Source organism: Choloepus didactylus, chromosome 18 (genome assembly GCF_015220235.1).
Source record: "Choloepus didactylus isolate mChoDid1 chromosome 18, mChoDid1.pri, whole genome shotgun sequence".
Lineage (NCBI taxonomy): Eukaryota > Metazoa > Chordata > Mammalia > Pilosa > Megalonychidae > Choloepus > Choloepus didactylus.
The window spans coordinates 51,901,317-51,927,155 of record NC_051324.1 but is presented as its reverse complement, the minus strand read 5'-3'; the positions used below and the strand labels follow the sequence as shown (position 1 = coordinate 51,927,155).

The 25,839-nt window shown below is 38.3% G+C and overlaps 1 protein-coding gene and 1 pseudogene across 2 annotated transcripts in view; one reads left to right on the top strand and one right to left on the bottom strand.

Moving 5' to 3' along the window:
* STAT3 (signal transducer and activator of transcription 3) overlaps window positions 1–25,839 on the top strand; it is an 82,852-nt gene that overhangs the window by 7,844 nt on the left and 49,169 nt on the right. The gene's annotated exons all lie outside the window — the stretch shown is intronic.
* Window positions 844–24,519, bottom strand: LOC119514776 (annotated as a pseudogene).

The window sequence follows — 25,839 nt, the reverse complement described above, 5'->3', positions numbered from 1 at the left end:
CAGAGTGTACATTTTAATCCTTAAACTTAAACATTAATTCTGAGTAGAGTCTAGCTACCTCATTAAATAAAATTTCAGTGTGTGTCTGTGATTTGGGAAGGCAGGAATTGTAGCCCCCCCACCCAATTATTTTTTAAAGGTTGCCGTGCCTACACCTATGGTGTCATGGCCCAGCCTCTATCCATCTCAACCCACTCCATCCCCAAAACACAACAAACAGTTTTGCTTAAGAGCCATTGCTGCTTTAGCAAGTGGGAGGAGGGACTTTTTTGGTTTTGGTATTGTTCCCATGGATTTTTTTTTTCCTTTTTTTAAAGAGGACTTATGGAAGAAAAACTTTAATTGCTGTTGCAAAAAAACATCTGTATGAAGTAGAAAGTGGTTTCAATAACATTAGTAGGAATATGTTCTAGAAACTGGAGGTAACTGGATGTAAAATTCAGGCTGGGGCCAACACCTAATACAGATGCAAGCCTTGTCTATGGGGAATTTTGAATGATACCTGGAGAACTATTACACTGTGCATAAACCAAATTGAATTATTTTCACAAGCGTAAAGTTTAATACAGTAAAAGGATTTTTCTACATGCACTTCAATTTCACAACAAGATGGCACAGAATACCTAAACATAGAAGAGAACATACATGCAATATATCTAATTCCATGATATAATAATGCATTCAACAATTCAAAGTGATTACACTATGATTACAATTAGGGCTTCCTTCAACTACAAGGTTGTGGTTATGGAAAGCCTGGCCCCCAGTATTAATATGTAGAAAGCAGCCACTGCCTTCTTCTATGAGTGTTCTCTTTTTTTGTTTTTTCTTCATTTTTCGTAATCAACTCTGCTGTTGTTACTGATTCTTAGCTAAGCTGGTAAAAACAGAGTTGTAATCATTGAACATAGCATTCTGACAATCAAGGTGTTTAAAATTTACAGTCTTCTGGGGGTGAAGAAAGCACTGTGTGAGATTTGGAACTCTGATTTACAAACAAGGTGGTCATGATTTTTCCTGGCTTGAAGACTTATACAACTTTCCTGACTTAAGTTTGTTTCCAAGCTAACATAAGACAATTCTGGTTCTGGAGTGATATGAATAGTTCAATAAGTTCCATTTGATTTCATTCCATTCATTGAATACCCACAAGGATTGAACAGTGTGGCATCAATGACAGAACCTGGTATCAGGTCATGAAGTCCACTTTCACAAGTGACAACCTTTGCAGTAACCATCTTTCATGTAGAACTGGTCTATAACTGCTGGGTTCACACTCGCTCATGAGAATTTCCAGGGTTTGTTCTGGCTGACTGATTACACAACTCTCAGGAATATCCAGAATATATAAGAACCAACAGTCAGGATTCATCCATCCCATACAATATTCTGCTCCATTTGGGAAAACTGGAAATTCCGGTGTGGGTACCCTTGGTGAGAAGACTTCATGAAATTCTTACGAGAATTAAAGAACCTTTGAATTGAGTCAAACCCACTGTAATCCCTAACAAGCTTCAACAGGGAAGCTAGTACTTTTAGTAAGAGGGTGGTACCACATGTCTTAAAAATGAAACGTTTCTTGGAGACAGATATGTGACTGTCACTGAGTACGTAAGCTTCCTGCTTGTCAGTTTTTGTCACACTTATGATTGAACATTGCACATCCTTCAAAAGTATATCCCACTCAGATCTTGGGATGGTGCAAAGATCCCCAGATCCTTGGTTTTCCTTGGGCTGCTGCTGGGAGAACCAAACCTCCAGCAGCTTCTTAGTCCCTTCAAGAAAAAATTTGCAGCTTCCATCACCGTGAGACTAGTGAACAACCAGCAATCAGGAAAAAATCTGCTAAATTAAATCTTTTCTCCTGCCGCTGCAGATTGTTCCAGATGTGTTACTGAAGTTCAAGTTCCTTTTTTTGCTCTAATTTTATATTAACTTTTTTTTTAAAAAAAAGGATTAATAAAATTTTCCCAGCTCTTTTTGTGAGCAAAAGTTGATCATAAGTCTGTTGGAAATAAGAGGCAGATACAGTTCAGTCTCTAGTAGCCCACTGCTTCCCTGTTACAGAGAGTAGAATGAGCTAATGTCGCTGGCCATACTGTGTTAAGCTGGGTTGCTTATTGATGTTTCTGTTACACTTTTCTATGGCAGCAATTTCAGAGTGCTGTCCATGGACTCCTGGGGCCTCCTGATAAAAACTGTTTTCAGAATATTGTTATTTGCATATTTTACTTTGCTGGCATTTGCACTTGTACTAGTAGTCATTGTATGCTTCATGGCTATGCCCTCACAGGAAAAAAAAAATGGGTTTCACTTAAAAATGTCCTTGATGGAATCGTAACACTGCTAATTTCATTACATTTCAACCCTCAAGTAAGTGTCTTTTTAATACTCTGTGTGTTTAAACGGGAGGCACACATAATGCACTTCTGGTATCAAAATGTGATTGTCTCAAGGAAAACATCTGTGGAATTGTTTCAGTTGTGATTTCAAACTCTAGCTACTTTTTCCATGAAATACCGTTTTTATTTGAAAGAATGACTGACAGACCAACTGGGGTATTGGCACATATTTTCTCAAAAATGAAAGAAAGGAAACTGTTCAAGGAAAACAACTGACAGTATTTTTTGCCAGTGATAACATTTGAGCTTTTAAGTGAAAAATAGAATTTGAGAAAACTTGTATCCACCACTCTCTGTGAGCTTGGCAGCTTCCCAATATTGACAAATGTAATTTTCCTGATGTTAATGAATGTGATTTTTTGATACTGTATAAAATGAAATGTGCCAACATTTGGAAGATCTGCATATCTCTGAACCATTGTTTTCCAAATGACTAATGCACGATTTTACAAAATCATGCATGGGAAAACACCATTCAAAATATAGGATAGACTAATGGATTTTAGTGTAGTTGAGAATGAAAAGTTCATTGATATGTTTCATATTCCACATTGCAACTAATCTTTAAGAAACTACCAGTTGTCTAGTTTTGTGTAATATTAAAGAATATCAAATTATCTGAAAAGGCTTTAAGATACTCCTCCCTTTTCCAATTACATATCAAATATCATTACATATCAGTACAAATATAACTGCATACAAATTTTCTTCATATACTTCAATCAAAACAAGACATACTGCAATAGATTGAATGCAGAAACAGATATGAGAATGTAGCCTAAAGAAATTTGTAAAACTGTAAAAAAGTGCCACCTTTCTCACTACTTTTTTTTTTGTTTTGGAAAATATAGTTATTTTTCATTAAAAATATAATTTCTGTTAATATGTAATATGTTTATTATTTTAATGAATTAAATAAATATTTAAAAAAATTTTGTTTTAATTTCTAATACAGTAAATATTGATAGATATAATCTCCAGAAATAAAAGTTTGAGGGCCTCCATTTTTAAGAGTATAAAGAGGTTCTGAGATCAAAATATTTGAGAACTGCTTGTCTAAATATCTTAGCATAATTTTCTCCTGGATTGTTTGTTTAAAAAAAAAGAAAAAAAGATACTATGGTTCTGTATTAGTTAGGGTTCTCTAGGGAAACAGAACCAACAAGAGAGATCTGTAAATATAAGATTTTATGAAGGTATCTCATGCAACTGTGGGGATGCACGAGTCTGAGTTCTGTAGGGCAGGCAGCGAATTTGCAATTCCACAGAATGTGTTCGATGAACTCCTCAGGTCTCACTGGCTAACTGAAGAAGAAGTAGTGAAGGTTTGCTGTCTTTCTGCCTTTAAAATCTTCAACTGATTGGATTCTCTCATTGTGGAAGACATGCCCTTTGTTGATGTAATCAGTCACAGGTGCAGTCAGTTGACTGATGATTTAATAAACCAGTCTTCTGTTTTATAAACCAGCCACAAATGTCCTTGCAGTAACGGTTAGGGCAGTGCTTGTTTAACCAGACACCTGGACACCATCACCTGGCCGAGTTGACACATGAACCTAACCATCACAAGTTCCAAATCAGAATCTGATTTAGTAGGTTTGTGATCATTTTAACAGGCACTCCAGGTATTCTGATGCGGATGGTCCTTGGTCCTTAGTTTGAGAAATGCTGCTCCAGAAGGATCAGAGACTATAAATTCTTCTTCGGATTAATGAAATCACATCCACAGCTTTTAGAAATCACTATGAGAGACTACTTTTGAGATTTCTCTTTGTTGTTTACTTTTCTTGGTGTTCATGAACCTGAATATTAATCAAGGATGGATTATAACTATCTAAAAAATCATGACTTTACCAAATTAAAGTTCATTGATTTTACTGGTTTTATTGATTTGACTATCCATGAACATTTTAAAACAGTTTCTGTCTGCTTGGATTAATTTATAGAGACAATTAGAGAATTGTCTTCAAATTCTGTAAGAAGTGGTGATCTATTTCAGACATATCTTACAGTTAACTTGCAGTTATTATATGTAATGCAAGTAAAGCTCTCATTTTCCTTATAATTGTTTGTATAACAAATTCAAAGAGAAATTACTTTTCAGAGATCTTACAGCAGAGATAAGATTTGAAAACAGATAATTTGACTCCTCTGGCCTGGGAGTTTGAAGTCTCCAAGTTTCTGTTCTGGCTCAACCATTATCTGTGTGACCTTGGTCTCTTAACATTTCTGACCTTATCTGTAAAATGGGCATAACATCTACTTAATGGGGTTGTTACATTATCTTGGCCACCTCAGGGTTCTCTTTGGCTGAGTGATTGACTGGAAAATCCAATGTGAATTCATGCTTTAGACCAGGTTCTATATGGAACTTAGGTCATGAGCTACCCCCAACACAAACTGGAATAATGTTTCTTTCTAAACACTTCATTTTTTTTTTTCTAAATCATGGCCACCACATCACTCATATTATTGGATTAAAATTTCATGAATAATTGAACCTTCTCTTAACCTTCTCTTCTGTGAGAGCTAATGGATAGGATCAGCTGTTCTCTGGAGAGTGCTTACATCATGCAAAGCTATGGTGTATGATGAGGTCACTTATTTTTTGAAGTATATTATTCATTTTGATAAGACGTAGAAAAACTTGTCTAATTGGGGAGCTAGTCCATTTTTCATCTCAAATATAAATTTTATGATTCAGGTTAATTTTTAATGTTTTTTTCCCCTTAAATTTTTTTTTAACTGGCATAAAGTTTGCTTCTAGAACTCAAGCCTATGTAGACATTCAACTTTGGGATGTTTGTGGTTAGTGCATGAGGGACAAGGAAATGAAGTATTTGCCTTTTTTTCCCTCATAATTTAATTTTTAAACTCTTCCTGGTTTAGATAAGACTGCCTAGAGGGCCTTAGTCCAGAGTCCAGACTTCGATTCTGTCTTTGTTTTGAGTAATCTGATCTCTATGTTTAGAGTAATCTCTTTGCCTTTTATATAGTATGCTGAAATGGAGTATTGGTTCCTCCTTAAAACCTAAATATTTCTGAGCCTAGGTGGATTGGAATAGTGGAGGAATACTGAACATTTCTAAATCTTTTGAGAGACAAGAATCACTACTTCTAGATGTCATTCTTCTTGGGACCTTTTTAATCCCCCCCCCCCACCTTTTTTTGTTCAGATTAAGGGTCATAAGAGGGAAGAGACTTTTCCAGGGCGTTCTGGGAGCCTACAAGGTAATCAATCCTAGGAAGAAAAGGATGGAGTGGACTTCAGAGTGGTTAATATCATGGATTTGTCTTGGATTCCAGAACATTAACCTAATGCTAAGGGGAGGGAATGGTGGGCTGGAGTGTTACTGCTGATCTCCACATTACCAAATTGAAGGGACACCATTTGTTGCCATTTTGCTCACCCTTTCAGTGGTGTTAGATACAGTTGAACACTTTTTTTCTTGAAACTCTCTCTCATCTTGGCTTCTGTGGCAACTTATTTCCCTGGTTTTCCTTCAGTCTCTCTAGTCCTTCCCAATTTCCTTTCCTGGTTCGTCCTCCTCTGCCTGAATTCTAATGTTGAAGTGCCTGAGGCCTCTGGTGCTCTTTTTTCTTCTCTTTCTCTATATTCTCTAACTAGGTTATCGCATTCATTACTTTGGCTTTAAGTATCGTATCTATCCTGATGACTACCAAGTGGGTATCTCCAGCCCAGACATCTCTGGGCTCCCAGTTCCCATATCCTACTGCTTACTTGACATTTCCCCTTTGACAATTTGTAGTTGTCTCCTATTTATTTTATCCCAAACAAAACTCTTAAATGTTCTCTCTACAAGCTTGTGCTCCCTTCTCCTCTATGTCCTGCCTTCACTATCTTAGTAAATGGTATCATCATCTATCTCATTGTGCAAGGCAAAGATCAGGAATCATCCTTAATTCTCCTGTTCTCTCATACCCTTGCTTCTGGTCAAATCATGGGTGAATTCTGTTGGTTGTAACTTTAAAATATTCTCAACTCTCTTTACTTGTCTTATCTTGATTTCTATTTCTGCTCTGTGGTAGACTAGATATCCTGAAACACTCCTACACAAAACACCTAGAAATACTGGATAAACTGAGTTCTTAAGAAAATCAGAGACTTTTTCAGAGGCAAAAAACAAGTGTAACCCCATAAATGAAAGGAGAATAAGGTAGCCTTTAATGGGGGGCTTTTACCTAACTCCATGACCAAGTACTTTTGGTTTAACAGCCACTCTAGGTAGGAGTCAGCGAGGCCTTTGTCTTGGTGAGGAGTTAGAACTGCAAGTCTCCTAAAGGAATTTCTAAGCACAGGCCTGCTTATTTTCGGGTTTGAATTTACACTTTCTTTTTTGTCCAGGAAACTCCAAACTGAGATTTTAACATAAAAAGTCTGTTTTTCTTTAAGATTCAGAACAGATAGTTGCATCATCCAAGAAGCCTTCCCCAACCATCTATCTAAAGTATGCCAACCCAACCCAGTCAATCTCTATCACTTTTATTGCTTTTATCATAAGTGGTAATTATCTTCTAGTGTACTTGTCTGTGTTCTTCCATCTCAACAAGTTCAGGGACCCCATCTGTCCTGTTCACCATTGTATCCTGCCCTTGATAGCAGGCTGAGCACTTTTAATTTTTGAATGAGTAAACAGATGAATGAGTCAATTAAGTGGGTTCTTTCTGAGGAAAGGTAAAATGTTACTTAGATTTTATTTTATTTTATTTTGGTATTAAGCACTTTCCTTTAAAAATAATTTTAATCTTTATCCAAGTAATACAAGCAAATAATTTAAAAATCAAAGAATACTGAAAGGCTTATATTGAAAACAGCAGTATTCTTTCTCATCCCCCCTCACTTCCAAGAATTGCTTCCCAGAGGCAGCCACTTTAAAAGCTTTTAGCTTTTTCTGCTGGAATTTTTCTTACGTGCTTCTAGGTAATGTGCTTGTGCCAGTTTGGATATATTATGTCCCCCGAAAAGCCATATTCTTTAATGCAATCTTGTGAGGGCAGACATTAATCTTTTGATTGTTTCCATGGAGATATGACTCAATCAACTGTGGGCAATCTTGTTAATGCCTTGAGTTGGACAGTTTCATGGCCTAAGAACTAAATTGTACTTAATAAGTCCCCATTGTAAAAGCCAACCCATTTCTGGTTAATGCATTTGGGCAGCTATAGCTACTACATGTAGTAGTCAAGCTGTCAAATGCCAAAGACAGTGTTTCATGTCTGAGTGTGGTTGCCTTTGAGTTATCCTGCTTGGGATTTGTTGGGATTCTTGAATGTGCCTATGTTGTCTTTCATTAAATGTGGGAAGTTTTCTGCCATTACTTCTTTGAATATTCCTTTCTGCTCCCTTCTTTCTGTCTTCTCCATCTGGGACTGCAATAATGCATATATTGGTACACTTGATGGTATCCCACAGGTCTCTTAGGCTCTGTTCACTTCTTTTCATTCTTTTTTCTTTTTTTTTTTCCTTTTTTAAATGCAATTTTATTGATATATAATTACATAACATACAATCATTCAAAGTGTACAATCAGCTGTTCACAGTATTGTCATATGGGTATGCTTTCATTACCACAATCAAACTTTGAACATCTTCATTACTCCAAAAAATAAAATAAAAATTAAAATGAAAAAGAACACCCAAAACATCCCATTCCCCTCCTCCCCCCATTGTTCATTTACTTTTTTCCCACTCATTCATTGTTTTTTAACTTTATCAAAAAATTAAAAAACAAAGAATAAAAAAACATTTCAAACAAAACCAAAACAAAGGAATAAGAAAAAACAATTAACCTAAAATAACTACATTGCTGCCAACTTGTTCCTTCCATACCCCATTAAAATTAACAAACCATAGTCATTCCTGAGCATTCCCATGACATTAAGTTTACACTCCATAACTTACCTGTTCTTGTTAGATTATTGTTCCCCCTTCACTATTTGCTGTCTATCGCTAGGTTCCCTACATTCTACAATATATAAACCATTTATTTTACATTTTTCATAGAGTTCACATTAGTGGTAACACACAACATCTCTCTTTTTGTGCCTGGCTTATTTCACTCAGCATTATGTCTTCAAGGTTCATCCATGTTGTCATATGTTTCATGATCTCGTTCCTTCTTACTGCCGCATACTATTCCATCATGTGTATATATCACATTTTGTTTATCCACTCATCTGTTGAAGGACATTTGGATTGTTTCCATCTCTTGGCAATTGTGAATAATGCTCCTGTGAACATTGGTGTGCAGATATCTGTTTGTGTCACTGCTTTCAGATCTTCCGGGTATATACTGAGAAGTGAAATTGCTGGATCAAAGGGTAACTCGATATCTAGTTTTCTAAGGCACCACGAGACTGTCTTCCAGAGTGGCTTTACCATTAGACAATCCCACCAGCAATGAATAAGAGTTCCAATTTCTCCACATCCTCTCCAGCATTTATTGTCTCCTGTTTGTTTAATGGCAGTCAATCTAATTGGTGTGAGATGATATCTTGTTGTCGTCTTAATTTGCATCTCCCTAATAGCTAGTGAAGATGAACATTTTTTCATGTGTTTTTTGGCCATTTGTATTTCCTCTTCAGAGAACTGGCTTTTCGTATCTGTTGCGTATTTTATAATTGTGCTGTTTGTACTATTGTCGTTGAGTTGTAGGATTTCTTTATATATGCAAGATATCAGTCTTTTGTCAGATACATGGTTTCCAAATATTTTTTCTCATTGAGTTGGCTGCCTCGTCACCTTTTTGACAAATTCCTTTGAGGTACAGAAGTTTTTAATTTTGAGGAGTTCCCATTTATCTGTTTTTTCTTTTGTTGCTTGTGCTTTGGGTGTAAGGTCTAGGAAGTGACCTCCTAATACAAAGTCTTGAAGATGTTTCCCTACATTATCATCTAGGAGTATTATAGTACTGTCCCTTTTATTGAGGTCTTCAATCCATTTTGAGTTAATTTTTGTGTAGGGTGAAAGGTAGGAGTCCTCTTTCATTCTTTTGGATATGGCTATCCAGCTCTCCCAGCCCCGTTTGTTGAGTAGTCTGTTATGTCCCAGTTCAGTGGTTTTGGGGGCCTTATCAAAGATCAGTTGACCATAGATCTGGGGGTCTATCTCTGATTTTCAATTCTATTCCATTGATCAATATGTCTGTCTTTGTGCTAGTACCATGCTGTTTTGACTATTGTGGCTTTAAAATAAGCTTCAAAGTCAGGGAGTGTAAGTCCTCCCGCTTCGTTTTTCTTTTTTAGAATGTTTTTAGCAATTGGAGGCATCTTCCCCTTCCAAATAAATTAGATAACTAGCTTTTCCAAGTCTGCAAAGTAGGTTGTTGGAATTTGGATAGGAATTTCATTGAATCTGTAGATGAGTTTGGGTAGAATTGATATGTTAATGACATGTAGCCTTCCTATCCAAGAACACAGAATATTTTTCTATCTTAGGTCCCCTTCTATTTCTTTTGGAAAAGTTATGTAGTTTTCTATGTATAGGTCTTTTACATCCTTGGTTAAGTTTATTCCTAGGAAGTTGCTATTGAGAATGGAATCTTTTTCTCGAGTGTCTCTTCAGTTAGGTCATTTCTGGCGTATAGGAATGTTACTGACTTACGTGCATTAATCTTGTATCCTGCTACTTTGCTAAATTTGTTTATCAGTTCAAGTAGCTGTGTCATCAATTTCTCCAGGTTTTCCAGATGTAAGATCATATCATCTGCAAATAATGACAGTTTTACTTCTTCCTTTCCAGTTTGGATGCCTTTTATTTCTTTGTCTTGCCAGATTGCTCTGGCTAGCACTTCTAGCACAATGTTGAATAACAGTGTTGACAGTGGGCATCCTTGTCTTGTTCCTGATCTTAGAGGGAAGGCTTTCAGTCTCTTGCCATTGAGTGCTATGCTGGCTGTGGGCTTTTCATATATGGCCTTTATCATATTGAGGAAGTTTCCTTCATTCCTACCTTTTGAAGTGTTTTTATCAAAAAAGTATGCTGGATTTTGTCAGATGTTTTTTCAGCATCTATTGAGATGATCATTTGATTTTTCCCTTTTGATTTGTTAATGTGTTGTATTACACTGATTGATTTTCTTATGTTGCGCCATCCTTGCATGCCTGGAATGAACCCCACTTGGTCATGGTGTATGCTTTTTTTTAAAGTGTCTTTGGATTCAATTTGCAAGTATTTTGTTGAGAATTTTTCCATCTATATTCATTAGGGAGATTGGCCTGTAGTTTTCCTTTCTTGTAGCATCTTTACCTAGTTTTGGTATTAGAGTGATGTTAACTTCATAAAATGAGTTAGGTAGTGTTCCATTTTCTTCAGCATTTTGAAAGAGTTTAGGTAAGATTGGTGTCAGTTCTTTTTGGAAAGTTTGGTAGAATTCCCCTGTGAAGCCATCTGGCCCTGGGCATTTATTTATGGGAAGCTTTTTTTTTTTTTTTTTTTGAATTGAATTTTATTCACATATGTTCACATACCATACAGTCATACAAACCATACAATCAGTTGTTCACAGTACCACCATATAGTTGAGCGTCCATCACCAAAATCAATTTTTAAACATTTTCATTACCACACACAGGAAGCTTTTTGATGACTGATTGGATCTCTTGACTTGTGATTGGTTTGATGAGGTCTTCTGTTTCTTCTCTGGTCAGTCTGGGTTGTTCATGTGTTTCCAGGAAATTGTCCATTTCCTCTACGTTATCTAGTTTGTTGGCAAACAGTTGTTCATAGTATCCTTTTATAATTTTTTAAATTTTCTTTGGGCTCTGCAGTAATGTTGCCTCTCTCATTTATTATTTTGTTTATTTGGGTCTTCTCTCTTTGATTTTGTCAGTCTAGCTAGGGGCTTGTCAATCTTGTTGATCTTCTCAAAGAATCAACTTTTGGTTTTATTTATTTATTTTTGTTCTCCATATCATTTATTTTTGCTTTAATACTTGTTATTTCTTTTCTTCTACTTGGTTTAGGATTAGTTTGCTTTCATTTTCTAGCTTCTTCAGCTGTTCTATTAGTTCTTTGATTTTAGCTCTTTCTTCCTTTTTAATGTATGCATTTAGAGCTACAAATTTTCCCCTCAGTACTGCCTTCACTACATCCCATAAGTTTTGATATGTTGTGTTCTCATTTTCATTTGTCTCTCTATATTTAGCAATTTCTCTTGCTATTTCTTCTTTAACCCACTGATTGTTTAGGAGTGTGTTGTTTGATCTCCAGATGTTTGTGAATGTTCTAAATCTCTGATGGTTATTGACTTCTAATTGTTTTCCATTGTGATCAGAGAATGTGCTTTGAATAATTTCAGTCTTTTTAAATTTATTGAGGCTTGTTTTATGGCCCAGCATATGATCTATTCTGGAGTAAGTTCCGTGAGCACTAGAGAAGAATGTGTATCCTGGTGATTTGGGATGTAATGTTCTATATATGTCTGTTAAATCTAATTCTTTTATCAGATTGTTTAGGTTTTCAATTTCCTTATTGGTCCTCTGTCTGGTTGATCTATCTATAGGAGAGAGTGATGTGTTGAAGTCTCCCACAATTATTGTGGAAACATCAATTGCTTCCTTTAGTTTTGCCAGTGTTTCTCTCATGTATTTTGTGGCACCTTGGTTGGGTGCATAAACATTTATGATTGTTATTTCTTCTTGTTGAATTGCCCCTTTTATTAGTATGTAGTGGTGTTCTTTGTCTCTCAAAACATCCCTGCATTTAAAGTCTATTTTATCTGAGATTAATATTGCTACACCTGTTTTCTTTGGGCTGTAGCTTGCATGAAATATTTTTTTCCATCCTTTCACTTTCAATTTCTTTGTGTCCCTGTGTCTAAGATGAGTCTCTTGTATGCAACATATTGATGGTTCATATTTTTTAATCCATTCTGCTAATGTATATCTTTTTTTTTTTTTTTTAATCATCATTTTATTGAGATACATTCACATACCACGCAGTCATACAAAACAAATTGTACTTTCGATTGTTTACAGTACCATTACATAGTTGTACATTCATCACCTAAATCAATCCCTGACACCTTCATTAGCACACACACAAAAATAACAAGAATAATAATTAGAGTGAAAAAGAGCAATTGAAGTAAAAAAGAACACTAGGTACCTTTGTCTGTTTGTTTGCTTCCCCTACTTTTCTACACATCGATCCATAAACTAGACAAAGTGGAGTTTGGTCCTTATGGCATTCCCAATCCCACTGTCACCCCTCATAAGCTACATTTTTATACAACTGTCTTCGAGATTCATGGGTTCTGGGTTGTAGTTTAATAGTTTCAGGTATCCACCACCAGCTACCCCAATTCTTTAGAACCTAAAAAAGGTTGTCTAAAGTGTGCGTAAGAGTGCCCACCAGAGTGATCTCTCGGCTCATTTTGGAATCTCTCTGCCACTGAAGCTTATTTCATTTCCTTTCACATCCCCCTTTTGGTCAAGAAGATGTTCTCCATCCCACGATGCCGGGTCTACATTCCTCCACGGGAGTCATATTCCACGTTGCCAGGGAGATTCACTTCCCTGGGTGTCTGATCCCACGTAGGGGGGAGGGCAGTGATTTCACCTTTCAAGTTGGCTTAGCCAGAGAGAGAGGGCCACATCTGAGCAACAAAGAGGCATTCAGGAGGAGACTCTTAGGCACAAATACAGGGAGGCCTAGCCTCTCCTTTGCAGCAACCGTCTTCCCAAGGGTAAAACTTATGGTAGAGGGCTCAACCCATCAAACCACCAGTCCCCTATGTCTGTGGTCATGTTAGCAACCATGGAGGTGGGGTAGGCGAATACCCCTGCATTCTCCACAGGCTCCTCAAGGGGGCACTACATCGTTTTTTTTTTTGTTTTTTTTTTTCCTTGTTTGTCTTTTTTCTTTTTTTTTTTTTTTAACTTTCCCTTCTTTTTTCAAATCAACTGTATGAAAAAAAAAGTTAAAAAGAAAACAAACATACAATAAAAGAACATTTCAAAGAGACCATAGCAAGGGAGTAAGAAAAAGACAACTAACCTAAGATAACTGCTTAACTTCCAACATGTTCCTACTTTACCCCAAGAAAGTTACATACTATAGCAACATTTCAGTGAACTTGTTCCTACTACATCCATCAGAAATTAACAGACCATAGTCATTTCTGGGCATCCCCAGAACGTTAAATAGCTTATCTGTTCTTCTTGGATTATTGTTCCCCCTTCCTTAATTGCTCTCTACTGCTAGTTCCCCTACATTCTACATTATAAACCATTTGTTTTACATTTTTCAAAGTTCACATTAGTGGTAGCATATAATATTTCTCTTTTTGTGCCTGGCTTATTTCGCTCAGCATTATGTCTTCAAGGTTCATCCATGTTGTCATATGTTTCACCAGATCGTTCCTTCTTACTGCCGCGTAGTATTCCATCGTGTGTATATACCACATTTTATTTGTCCACTCATCTGTTGATGGACATTTGGGTTGTTTCCATCTCTTGGCAATTGTGAATAATGCTGCTATGAACATTGGCGTGCAGATATCTGTTTGTGTCACTGCTTTCCGATCTTCCGGGTATATCCCGAGAAGTGCAATCGCTGGATCGAATGGTAGCTCTATCTCTAGTTTTCTAAGGAACTGCCAGACTGACTTCCAGAGTGGCTGAACCATTATACAGTCCCACCAACAATGAATAAGAGTTCCAATTTCTCCACATCCCCTCCAGCATTTGTAGTTTCCTGTTTGTTTAATGGCAGCCATTCTAACCGGTGTTAGATGGTATCTCATTGTGGTCTTAATTTGCATCTCTCTAATAGCTAGTGAAGCTGAACATTTTTTCATGTGTTTCTTGGCCATTTGTATTTCCTCTTCAGAGAACTGTCTTTTCATATCTTTTGCCCATTTTATAATTGGGCTGTCTGTACTATTGTCATTGAGTTGTAGGATTTCTTTGTATATGCAAGATATCAGTCTTTTGTCAGATACATGGTTTCCAAAAATTTTTTCCCATTGAGTTGGCTGCCTCTTTACCTTTTTGAGAAATTCCTTTGAGGTGCAGAAACTTCTAAGCTTGAGGAGTTCCCATTTATCTATTTTCTCTTTTGTTGCTTGTGCTTTGGGTGTAAAGTCTAGGAAGTGGCCTCCTAATACAAGGTCTTGAAGATGTTTTCCTACATTATCTTCTAGGAGTTTAATGGTACTTTCTTTTATATTGAGATCTTTGGTCCATTTTGAGTTAATTTTTGTGTAGGGGGTGAGGTAGGGGTCCTCTTTCATTCTTTTGGATATGGATATCCAACTCTCCCAGCCCCATTTGTTGAAAAGACCATTATGGCTCAGTTCGGTGACTTTGGGGGCCTTATCAAAGATCAGTCGGCCATAGATCTGAGGGTCTATCTCTGAATTCTCAATTCGATTCCATTGATCTATATGTCTATCTTTGTGCCAGTACCATGCTGTTTTGGCAACTGTGGCTTTATAATAAGCTTCAAAGTCAGGGAGTGTAAGTCCTCCCACTTCGTTTTTCTTTTTTAGAGTGTCTTTAGCAATTCGAGGCATCTTCCCTTTCCAAATAAATTTGATAACTAGCTTTTCCAAGTCTGCAAAGTAGGTTGTTGGAATTTTGATTGGGATTGCATTGAATCTGTAGATGAGTTTGGGTAGAATTGACATCTTAATGACATTTAGCCTTCCTATCCATGAACATGGAATATTTTTCCATCTTTTAAGGTCCCCTTCTATTTCTTTTAGTAGAGTTATGTAGTTTTCTTTGTATAGGTCTTTTACATCTTTGGTTAAGTTTATTCCTAGGTACTTGATTTTTTTAGTTGCTATTGAAAATGGTATCTTTTTCTTGAGTGTCTCTTCAGTTTGTTCATTTCTAGCATATAGAAACATTACTGACTTATGTGCATTAACCTTGTATCCCGCTACTTTGCTAAATTTGTTTATTAGCTCTAGTAGCTGTATCGTCGATTTCTCAGGGTTTTCTAGATATAAGATCATATCATCTGCAAACAATGACAGTTTTACTTCTTCTTTTCCAATTTGGATGCCTTTTATTTCTTTGTCTTGCCGGATTGCCCTGGCTAGCACTTCCAGCACAATGTTGAATAACAGTGGTGACAGCGGGCATCCTTGTCTTGTTCCTGATCTTAGAGGGAAGGCTTTCAGTCTCTCACCATTGAGTACTATGCTGGCTGTGGGTTTTTCATATATGCTCTTTATCATGTTGAGGAAGTTTCCTTCAATTCCTACCTTTTGAAGTGTTTTTATCAAAAACGGATGTTGGATTTTGTCAAATGCTTTTTCAGCATCTATTGAGATGATCAATTGATTTTTCCCTTTCGAGTTTTTAATGTGTTGTAATACATTGATTGTTTTTCTTATGTTGAACCATCCTTGCATGCCTGGAATGAACCCCACTTGGTCATGGTGTATGATTTTTTTAATGTGTCTTTGGATTCGATTTGCAAGTATTTTGTTGAGGATTTTTGCATCTATATTCATTAGGGAGATTGGCCGGTAGTTTTCCTTTTTTGTAGCATCTTTGCCTGGTTTTGGTATTAGATTGATGTTAGCTTCATAAAATGAATTAGGTAGTGTTCCATTTTTTTCAATGTTTTGAAAGAGTTTGAGTAAGATTGGTGTCAGTTCTTTCTGGAAAGTTTGGTAGAATTCCCCTGTGAAGCCATCTGGCCCTGGGCATTTATTTGTGGGAAGATTTTTGATGACTGATTGGATCTCTTTGCTTGTGATGGGTTGGTTGAGGTCTTCTATTTCTTCTCTGGTCAGTCTAGGTTGTTCATATGTTTCCAGGAAATTGTCCATTTCTTCTACATTATCCAGTTTGTTGCCATACAGTTGTTCATAATATCCTCTTATAATTTTTTTAATTTCTTCAGGATCTGCAGTTATGTCACCTTTTTCATTCATTATTTTGTTTATATGGGTCTTCTCTCTTTTTGATTTTGTCAGTCTAGCTAGGGGCTTGTCAATCTTGTTGATCTTCTCAAAGAACCAACTTTTGGTGATATTTATCCTTTCTATTGTTTTTTTGTTCTCTATGTCATTTATTTCTGCTTTAATCCTTGTTATTTCTTTTCTTGTACTTGGTTTAGGATTGGTTTGCTGTTCATTTTCTAGCTTCTTCAGTTGATCCATTAGTTCTTTGATTTTGGCTCTTTCTTCCTTTTTAATATATGCGTTTAGTGCTATAAATTTCCCCCTTAGCACTGCTTTTGCTGCATCCCATAGGTTTTGGTATGTTGTGTTCTCATTTTCATTCGTCTCTATATATTTAGCAATTTCTCTTGCTATTTCTTCTTTAACCCACTGATTGTTTAGGAGTGTGTTGTTTAACCTCCAGGTATTTGTGAATTTTCTAAGTCTCTGATGGTTATTGACTTCTAATTGTATTCCATTGTGGTCAGAGAATGTGCTTTGAATAATTTCAATCTTTTTAAATTTATTGAGGCTTGTTTTATGTCCCAGCATATGATCTATTCTGGAGAAAGTTCCGTGAGCACTAGAAAAGTATGTGTATCCTGTTGATTTGGGATGTAATGTCCTGTAGATGTCTGTTAAATCTAATTCATTTATCAGATTGTTTAGGTTTTCAATTTCCTTATTGGTCTTCTGTCTGGTTGATCTATCTATAGGAGAGAGTGATGTGTTGAAGTCTCCCACAATTATTGTGGAAACATCAATTGCTTCCTTTAGTTTTGCCAATGTTTCTCTCATGTATTTTGTGGCACCTTGATTGGGTGCATAGACATTTACGATTGTTATTTCTTCTTGCTGAATTGCCCCTTTTATTAGTATGTAGTGGCCTTCTTTGTCTCTCAAAACATCCCTGCATTTGAAGTCTATTTTATCTGAGATTAATATTGCTACACCTGCTTTCTTTTGGCTGTAGCTTGCATGAAATATTTTTTTCCATCCTTTCACTTTCAGTTTCTTTGTGTCCCTGTGTCTAAGATGAGTCTCTTGTATGCAACATATTGATGGTTCATTTTTTTTGATCCATTCTGCGAATCTATATCTTTTAATTGGGGAGTTTAATCCATTTACATTCAACGTTAAAACCGTGAAGGCATTTCTTGAATCGGCCATCTTATCCTTTGGATTATGTTTGCCATATTTTTCCCTCTCTCTATTAATATCCTTTATTGTACCCATACCGAATCTCTTTAGTACTGAACCTTTCTCCAAGTCTCTCTGTCCTGTCTTTGTTTCTCTGTCTGTAGGGCTCCCTTTAGTATCTCCAGTAGGGCAGGTCTCTTGTTGGCAAATTCTCTCAGCATTTCTTTGTCTGTGAAAAATTTAAGCTCTCCCTCAAATTTGAAGGAGAGCTTTGCTGGATAAAGTATTCTTGGCTGGAAATTCCTCTCACTCAGAATTTTAAATATATCGTGCCACTGCCTTCTCGCCTCCATGGTGGCTGCTGAGTAGTCACTACTTAGTCTTATGCTGTTTCCTTTGTATGTGGTGAATTGCTTTTCTCTTGCTGCTTTCAGAACTTGCTCCTTCTCTTCTATGTTTGACAGTGTGATCAGTATATGTCTCGGAGTGGGTTTTTTTGGATTTATTCTATTTGGAGTTCGCTGAGCATTTATGATTTGTGTATTTATGTTGTTTAGAAGATTTGGGAAGTTTTCCCCAACAATTTCTTTGAATACTCTTCCTAGACCTTTACCCTTTTCTTCCCCTTCTGGGACACCAATGAGTCTTATATTCGGACGTTTCATATTATCTATCATATCCCTGAGGTCCATTTCGAGTTTTTCAATTTTTTTCCCCATTCTTTCTTTTATGTTTTCATTTTCCATTCTGTCATCTTCCAGGTCACTGATTCGTTGTTCAACTTCCTCTAGTCTTGTACTATGAGTGTCCAGAATCTTTTTAATTTGGTCAACAGTTTCTTTAATTTCCATAAGATCATCCATTTTTTTATTTAGTCTTGCAATGTCTTCTTTATGCTCTTCTAGGGTCTTCTTGATTTCCTTCATATCCCGTACTAGGGTCTCATTGTTCATCTTTAGTTCTTTGAGTAGCTGCTCTAGGTGTGTCTCTTCTGGTCTTTTGATTTGGGTGCTTGGGCTTGGGTTATCCATATCGTCTGGTTTTTTCATATGCTTTATAATTTTCTGTTGTTTTTGGCCTCGTGGCATTTGCTGACCTTGATAGGGTTCTTTTAGGGTTTGTAGACCAGTTGAAGTCCTTATCTCTAATTTATCAGATCTACAGCTTCGTGGAGTACACTTTCTCTAACTAACCAGCAGGTGGCGTCCACGAGACACCTGTTCTCCACAAGCCAGATCTCCCCTGCTTAGCCTTTTTGGTGAGTGGGGGAGTGAGTCTTGTGGGGCCCAATTGGTGTACCAAGCTTGCGTGTGTAGTTGGTGTTGCCTGCCCTGTATGTGGGGCGTGTTTCTGGGCAGTCGGGGAGGGGGGGTGGCCCTAACAATCAAATCTCCCTGATGATCCTAGAGTTTTAAAGCTACTGCAATAGTCTAATCCTTCAGTTCAGTCCTGCCACAGTTTGTCTCTGCCACTGACCCACAAGTCTTTGGTATTGGCGTATGGCTCCTGAGACTTGCAAGTGGGCCCCTCTTCCAGGCTGTGCACCCCGGGTCCTCTGTTGAGGGATGACTGTGCTATGTCGCAGGTGAGTGCCGTCCCCCCAGGGCAGTTCTGGGCTGCTGGGCTGTGTTGGGAGGCTCCCAGTCTACTCAAATGATGGCTGAATGGGGCTCTGTTAATTCACACTGCTCCCCCTTCCCAGCTCTGGGACATTCAGCTGAGGTTGCAGGGAAGGCTAATGTCCACGCCCAGTTTTGTGGTGTGTGCCTGTTATTTGAAGCACTTCCGTCACACTGGGTTGTCTGGGGCAGCTCTGGGCTATGGGGCTGGCGATGGGCAGGAGTGTTTCCTGTCCACCAGGATGGTGGCTGTGAGCGGACACCCCCCTTTTCTTGGGAAGTTGTGTTGTTTAGTGAATTTTCTCAGCCACTGGATTATTGCCTTTTGTCTCAGAGCTCTCTTAGTTCTGCTCTTGACTTGACGTGCCCAAATTTCAATTCTTTGAAGCTTTCTGTATTGAGCTTCTTAGAGTAATTGTTTTAGAAAAAGCAAAAAGGATTTAAAAAAAAAAAAAACAAAAACAAAAACAAAAACAAAAAAAAACGGCCCTCCTCAGAGATCTAATGGGTTATTGAAATGCTAATAGACAAAGCAACCAGGGCCATTAAGGAAAAGTGCCCAGGGCAGAGAGATCAGCCTTGCTTCGGGATTTGCATATGCGCCTCAAGGCCTGATCTCCACCCTTCCCCTTTCTGTGTTCACCAGAACTCCAAAAATCCTCTGCTTTTATTTTGGAGTTTTTCGTGTTGTTTTTTTTCTATGCCTGTCTCCTCTCTGCTGGGCTGGCTGCTCTCAGAGTCTCTGGTGTCTGGCCTCAGTCTATCTATGGTTGGAGTTTGAATCAGTAGAATGAGTTTCCGGTAAGAGCAGCCACTGCAATTCTCCCTTCTCCTTCCTGGAGCTGACAGCCCCTCCTCCTCCGGGACTGAGCCTGGCAGGGAGGGGCGCGGGTCCCCTGGCCGCAAAAACTTACAGATTTCGCTGATCTCAGCAGTTCCACGTTTTCATGAGTGTTGTATGAAGTATGCCCAAAGACAGATTGCTCTGTGGTGTCCAGTCCACGCAGTTCCTGGCTTTTTACCTACTTTCCTGGAGGAGTAACTAAAACATACAGCTCACCAGTCTGCCATCTTGCCCCGCCTCTAATGTATATCTTTTAACTGGGGAGTTTAATCAATTCATATTCAATGTTATTACTATGAAGGCATTTCTTGAATCAGCCATCCTATCCTTTGGGTTTTGTTTGTCAGGTATATTTTTTCCCTCTCTGTCTTTATTTCCTTTAACATACTCTTAGTAAATCTCTTTAGTTCTGAACCCTTTTCCATACCTCTCTCTCTCTTGTTTCTCTGCTGGTAGGGCTCCCTTTAATATCTATTGTAGGGCAGGTCTCTTGTTAACAACTTCTCTCAGCATTTGTTTGTCTGTGAAGATTTTAAGCCCTCCCTCAAATTTAAAGGAGTGCTTTGCTGGAACATCTTCTTGACCAAAAGGGGGATGTGAAAGGAAATGAAATAAGCTTCAGTGGTAGAGAGATTCCAAAAGGTGCCAAGAGGTCACTCTGGTGGGCACTCTTACGCACAATTTAGACAACCCGTTTTAGGTTCTGATGAACTGGGGTAGCTGGTGGTAGATACCTGAAACTATCAAACTACAACCCAGAACCCATGAATCTCGAAGACAATTGTATAAAAATGTAGCTTATGAGGGGTGACAAAGGGATTGGGAAAGCCATAAGGACCACATTCCCCTTTGTCTAGTTTATGGATGGATGAGTAGAAAAATAGGGGAAGGAAACAAACAAACAAACACACAGACAAAAGTACCCAGTGTTCTTTTTTACTTCAATTGCTCTTTTTCACTTTAATTATTATTCTTGTTATTTTTATGTGTGTGCTAATGAAGGTGTTAGGGATTGATTTAGGTGATGAATGTACAACTATGTAATGGTATTGTGAACAATCGAATGTACGATTTGTTTTGTATGACTGCGTGGTATGTGAATATATGTCAATGAAATTAAGATTTAAAAAAAAAATTTAAAGGAGTGCTTTGCTGAATAAATGTGAACTCTTTTATAGGACTCCAGTGATTTAATTAAGACCCACCCTGAATGGGTGGGGTCCATATCTCCATTGAAATAATTTATTTGAATGTTTCATCCACAGTTGATTGAGTCACATCTCCATGGAATCACTCAATATAAGGATTCCAATCTAATCAACACCAATACATCTGCCCCCATAAGACTGCTTTAGAGAATTTGACTTTTGCTGGGACACAATGTATCCAAACTAGCACGTCTTCCTGTTTCTATCTTTACTCCCTCATTTGTTGAAGCACATATTCTAGTAACACTATCAAGAAAAGGTGTGTAGGAAGTAGATTTTTTTGAGTCATTGCATATCTGAAATGTCTTTATTTTCTCTTCATGCCTGAACCATCTGTTTAGGTAGACATTGAATCTAGGTAGAAAATTAAATGCTCATAATTGGCTTCTAATCCTTCAGTGTTCATATTGAAAGTCTGATGCTTTTCTGATTTCTTATTCTTTTTAAGAGACCTGTTTCTATTCTCTGGAAGTTTGTGTAGTGTGTCAGTTTGAATGTATTATGTCCCCCAAATGCCATTATCTTTGATGTAATCTTGTGTAGGCAGACCTATCAGAATTAATTAGATTGAAATTCTTTGAGTGTTTTCATGGAGATGCGCCCCACCCAACTGTGGGTAATGACTCTGATTGAATAATTTCCATGGAGGTGTTGGCCTGCCCATTGGGTGGGTCTGAATTAAATTACTGGTGCACTATGTAAGATCAGACAGAAGGAGAGAGCTTGCTAAAAGCCAAGAGGGACTCTTTGAAGAAAGCACAGGAGCTGCAGATGAGACAGTTTGAAAATGGCTGTTGAAAGCAGACTCTTGTTACGGAGAAGCTGAGAGAGGACAAGTATCCCAAGTGCAACTAACAGTGACATTTTTGAGGAACTGCAGCCTAGAGAGGAACATCCTGGGAGAAAGCCATTTTGAAATCAGAACTTTGGAGCAGATGTAAGCCACGTGCCTTCCCAGCTAACAGAGGTTTTCCGGACACCATTGGCCATCCTCCAGTGAAGGTACCCGATTGCTGATGTGTTACCTTGGACACTTTATGGCCTTCAGACTGTAACTTTGTAACCAAATAAATCCCCTTTTATAAAAGCCAATCCCTCTCTGGTGTTTTGCATTCCGGCAACATTAGCAAACTAGAACATGTAGCTTCTTTTTCCACTGAATTTTCACACAGATGACCTTTGGTGTAGGTCTATTTTCAGTCATTGCACTGGATACTAGGTGGGTCCCTTTCAGTCTGGAAAGGGAAATTCTTCTTATTTATTTATTTATTGGTAATTCCTTTTTTTTTTTTTTTTTACTATGTTCTTTCTTTGGGGGGTGGGTGGAATCTCTCTTGGTCAGAAATTGGATCTCCTAGACAGATCATCTAAATTTTTTCTTTGCTTCCCATCCCCCTCCACCCCTTATTTTCCATCTTTTATTGTTTTGTTGTAGATTACATTCTGAGAAGTTTCTTTGGCTCTGTATTTCAACTCATCTATTTAACTTCTAATTCTGGCTATCATGTTCAATTTCAAGGACTCTTTTCCCGGTTACCCATTTTTATCTTTGTTTTTATCTTATTCCTGCTTAATGGGTATGATTTATCTCTCTGAGAATATTATTTATAGTTTTATGAAGTTTTCGTTTACCCCTTGTTTTCTCTGATTCCTGGATTCCTGTTTTCTTGAGTTTGGCTCTTTTTTCTTGGAGGTTTTCTTCAAAAGTTCTTAGTACTGTTCACTAAAAAATTGAATGGAAGGCCTATGTGTTTGCTTGTTTTGTTGTATGTTGGGTGTCACTGTGCAGTCATAGGGGAAGGCTTTGGCTCCCAGGGTTCTGGTAGCTGAGTGGGGTTTGTATGTAGTACTGGCTTATATTAGACTCTACCTAACTCTAACCTAATCCCTGTGTTTTAGTTTGGAGACTCAGTTGTCCTCAGTTGTGCCTGATGTCTCCAAGCCCAGGCTTTGCTTTCTCTAGAGAATAAGAATGCTTTGTCTTGCTGGAGAGTTATCTGACTGTGCAGGATGGAGGAGGGGATCTGGGGAGTCTTAAGTGCTCTTTATATAGGTTTTTTTTAACCATTCCTCCTGTTTCCAGCCCAGCTCTGTCCCTTCCTTCATCCATACCTGGTATCTCTAAGTTTGAGCTTGTCGGGATTATAAAGCAATAATCAGCATACTTCTCATTGGAAATCCCTTCTGCAGGCACCTGCGATTCAGTTTTCTCAGCTGATGCCAGTTACCATCACTTTACTTTCTGTGTTTCAGAATTTTATTGACATCTTTTGTCTGCTATCATCTCATTTTCCATTTTTTGTCCTTGTGGTTTTATACCCATCAACCATTTTCGTAGGCTTTTGGGAGAAAGCAAAGACACATGCATGGGTCATGTTAACCAGAAGATCAGTGTCATGGTCTCTTAAGCATTCCTGTGTTTGCACAAGTTGTTAGTACAGCAGTCCTGGTGAGAGATGATGGTGGCTGGGATTCAGGTGGTAGCAGGGAAGGTGGTGAGAATGCTCAGATTCTAGATATATTTTAAAGATACAGCCAATAAGATTTGCTAATGGATTGAATGTGAGGGGGAAAAGGGAGGAAGAGAAGAAAGATGGGGGAGAGAGAGCAGAGAGGGGAGTCAAGGCTTATTTGAATGTTTTTAGCCTGAGTATGTGCAAGAATGGACTTGCTTTTTGCCAAGGTAGAGGATATTGGAGGAGAAGCTGGCTGAGAGAGGTTTTTAACTGAGAGGATGGTTTTGGATACATTAAGTTTGAGATGCCTGTAAGACATCCAAGTGGAGATATTAAATAGGCAGTTGGATATAGCAGAGTTCATGGGAGAAGATGGGGCTGGAGATATAAATTTGAGAATAGTCAATGTATAGATGTAATTTTGAAGGAGGGAGTGTGGTGCATGATGGGCGAAGGGGTGGCCCCCTTTCCAGCTGCACTCTGTTTCCTGGGAGGAGGGGTTCTCTGCACCAACATGGTCCTGACAGTGATGGGGTGCAATGCAATGGTATGCTGGCAGAATTTCAGGGGGCAGCATGGGAGGACCAGCTATCGGAGGCCAATCGAGGTGCCACAGCGCTGCCCTGTTGTTCCTCCTGGGCAGGATTCTGGCTTAGAGGTGTTCAGTCATAATCCCACAGATGGTAGCTTTGCCCCATTGGCTCTTCAGTCAATCACATATGCCAGATGTCTGAACCTGCGTTTCCTTTGTACTGAGCAGGATTACCATGGCAACAACACATCATCAGTAGGGTAAAGCTAACCTGTCTCACAACAGTCTAATCCCAGTTCGTGTTCCCTATTAGTGGGTGAACAATCCAGCGCTTGGTGAATTCTGCTTCACCATGATGGGAAGAGCCGACATCGAAGGATCAAAAAGCGACATCGCTGTGAACATCTGGCCGCCACAAGCCAGTTATCCCTGTGGTAACTTTTTTGACACCTCCTGCTTAAAACCCAAAAGGTCAGCAGGATTGTGAGGCCCCGCTTTCATGGTCTATATTTGTGCTGAAAATCAAGACAAGCTTTTGCCCTTCTCTTATGTGCCAGGCACTATGCTAGTTGCTGGGGGTGGGGGTGGGGGTGGGGTGGAGTGGGGAGGGACACATACTAGTGAGGAAAAGCAGAGACTCTCTCTTCCTGTCCTCGGGACAGTGTATAGATGTTATTTAGAAAGTAAGTGCATAGAGAAAAGAAGAGGTTTACCATTAAAATAGTTTAACAGCAAACTTTTTCCTTAAAAACTACAAGTTCTTTGTAGATGGAATTTGGACTCTATAAAGGATTCCTTTCAATGACTATGTTATAGTAAAAATGTTGTTTCAGTTATCTGTTGCAGCAAAATAAACCACCCCAAACAATGGCATAAAGCAAGAAGCATTTTATAAGGATTTAGTGGATAGAAATTCAGATAGGTACAGCAGGGTGGCTTGTCATAGCTCCAGGATGTTGGGGGCCTCGGCTAGGAAGACTTGGAATATCTGGGGGCAGTAATTATTTGGAGGCTTCTTCACTCACATATCTGATGCTTGGGCCGGAGTGATTCAAAGACTGATCTCAGCTGGGACTATAGACCAAGTAACTACATGTAGCCTCTCCTTCTGGCTTGGGCTTCCCACAGAATGGTGGCTTGGTTCTGGAGAATGAGTATTCCAAGAGAACTTGGAGGAAGTGGCATAGCTTTGGAAATTACAAAGCAACTCTTTGCTATACTCTATTGGTTGACGCACACTTGGGCTTTAGCCAGATTCAAGGGGAGGAGACAAATATCCCTCCTCTCAATGGGAGGAGTATCAGAGAATTTGGAGCCTTGTTTTAGAACCACTACAAATGTCCTTTGAATTTGAGGTTCTACCCCAAACACATGGTTACTTTGAAGGAAGGAGTGCTAATACCAGATCCATGGATAAGGATTCTTAGCCTCAGATACCCATTTCTCCACGCTAACTGACCAGGATTTCCTTAATATCTCTTATAGGAAAAGTGACCTGAATTCATTTCAGCAAAGGTTCTTCTCTCCTGTAGGCAATGAGCTATATTATGGATTTGTGACTTTGAGGGTCAGAAATTTAAGTTCCTTGTATCTGCTTTATTTCAATTGCCTGTCTTAGAAGAATATTGACTTATATAGCATTCTGGATTAGTAGATGCTTTTGTGACTCTTTCATTTGGGTTTTGGCGAGAGATAGCAGTACCCACTTGCTCT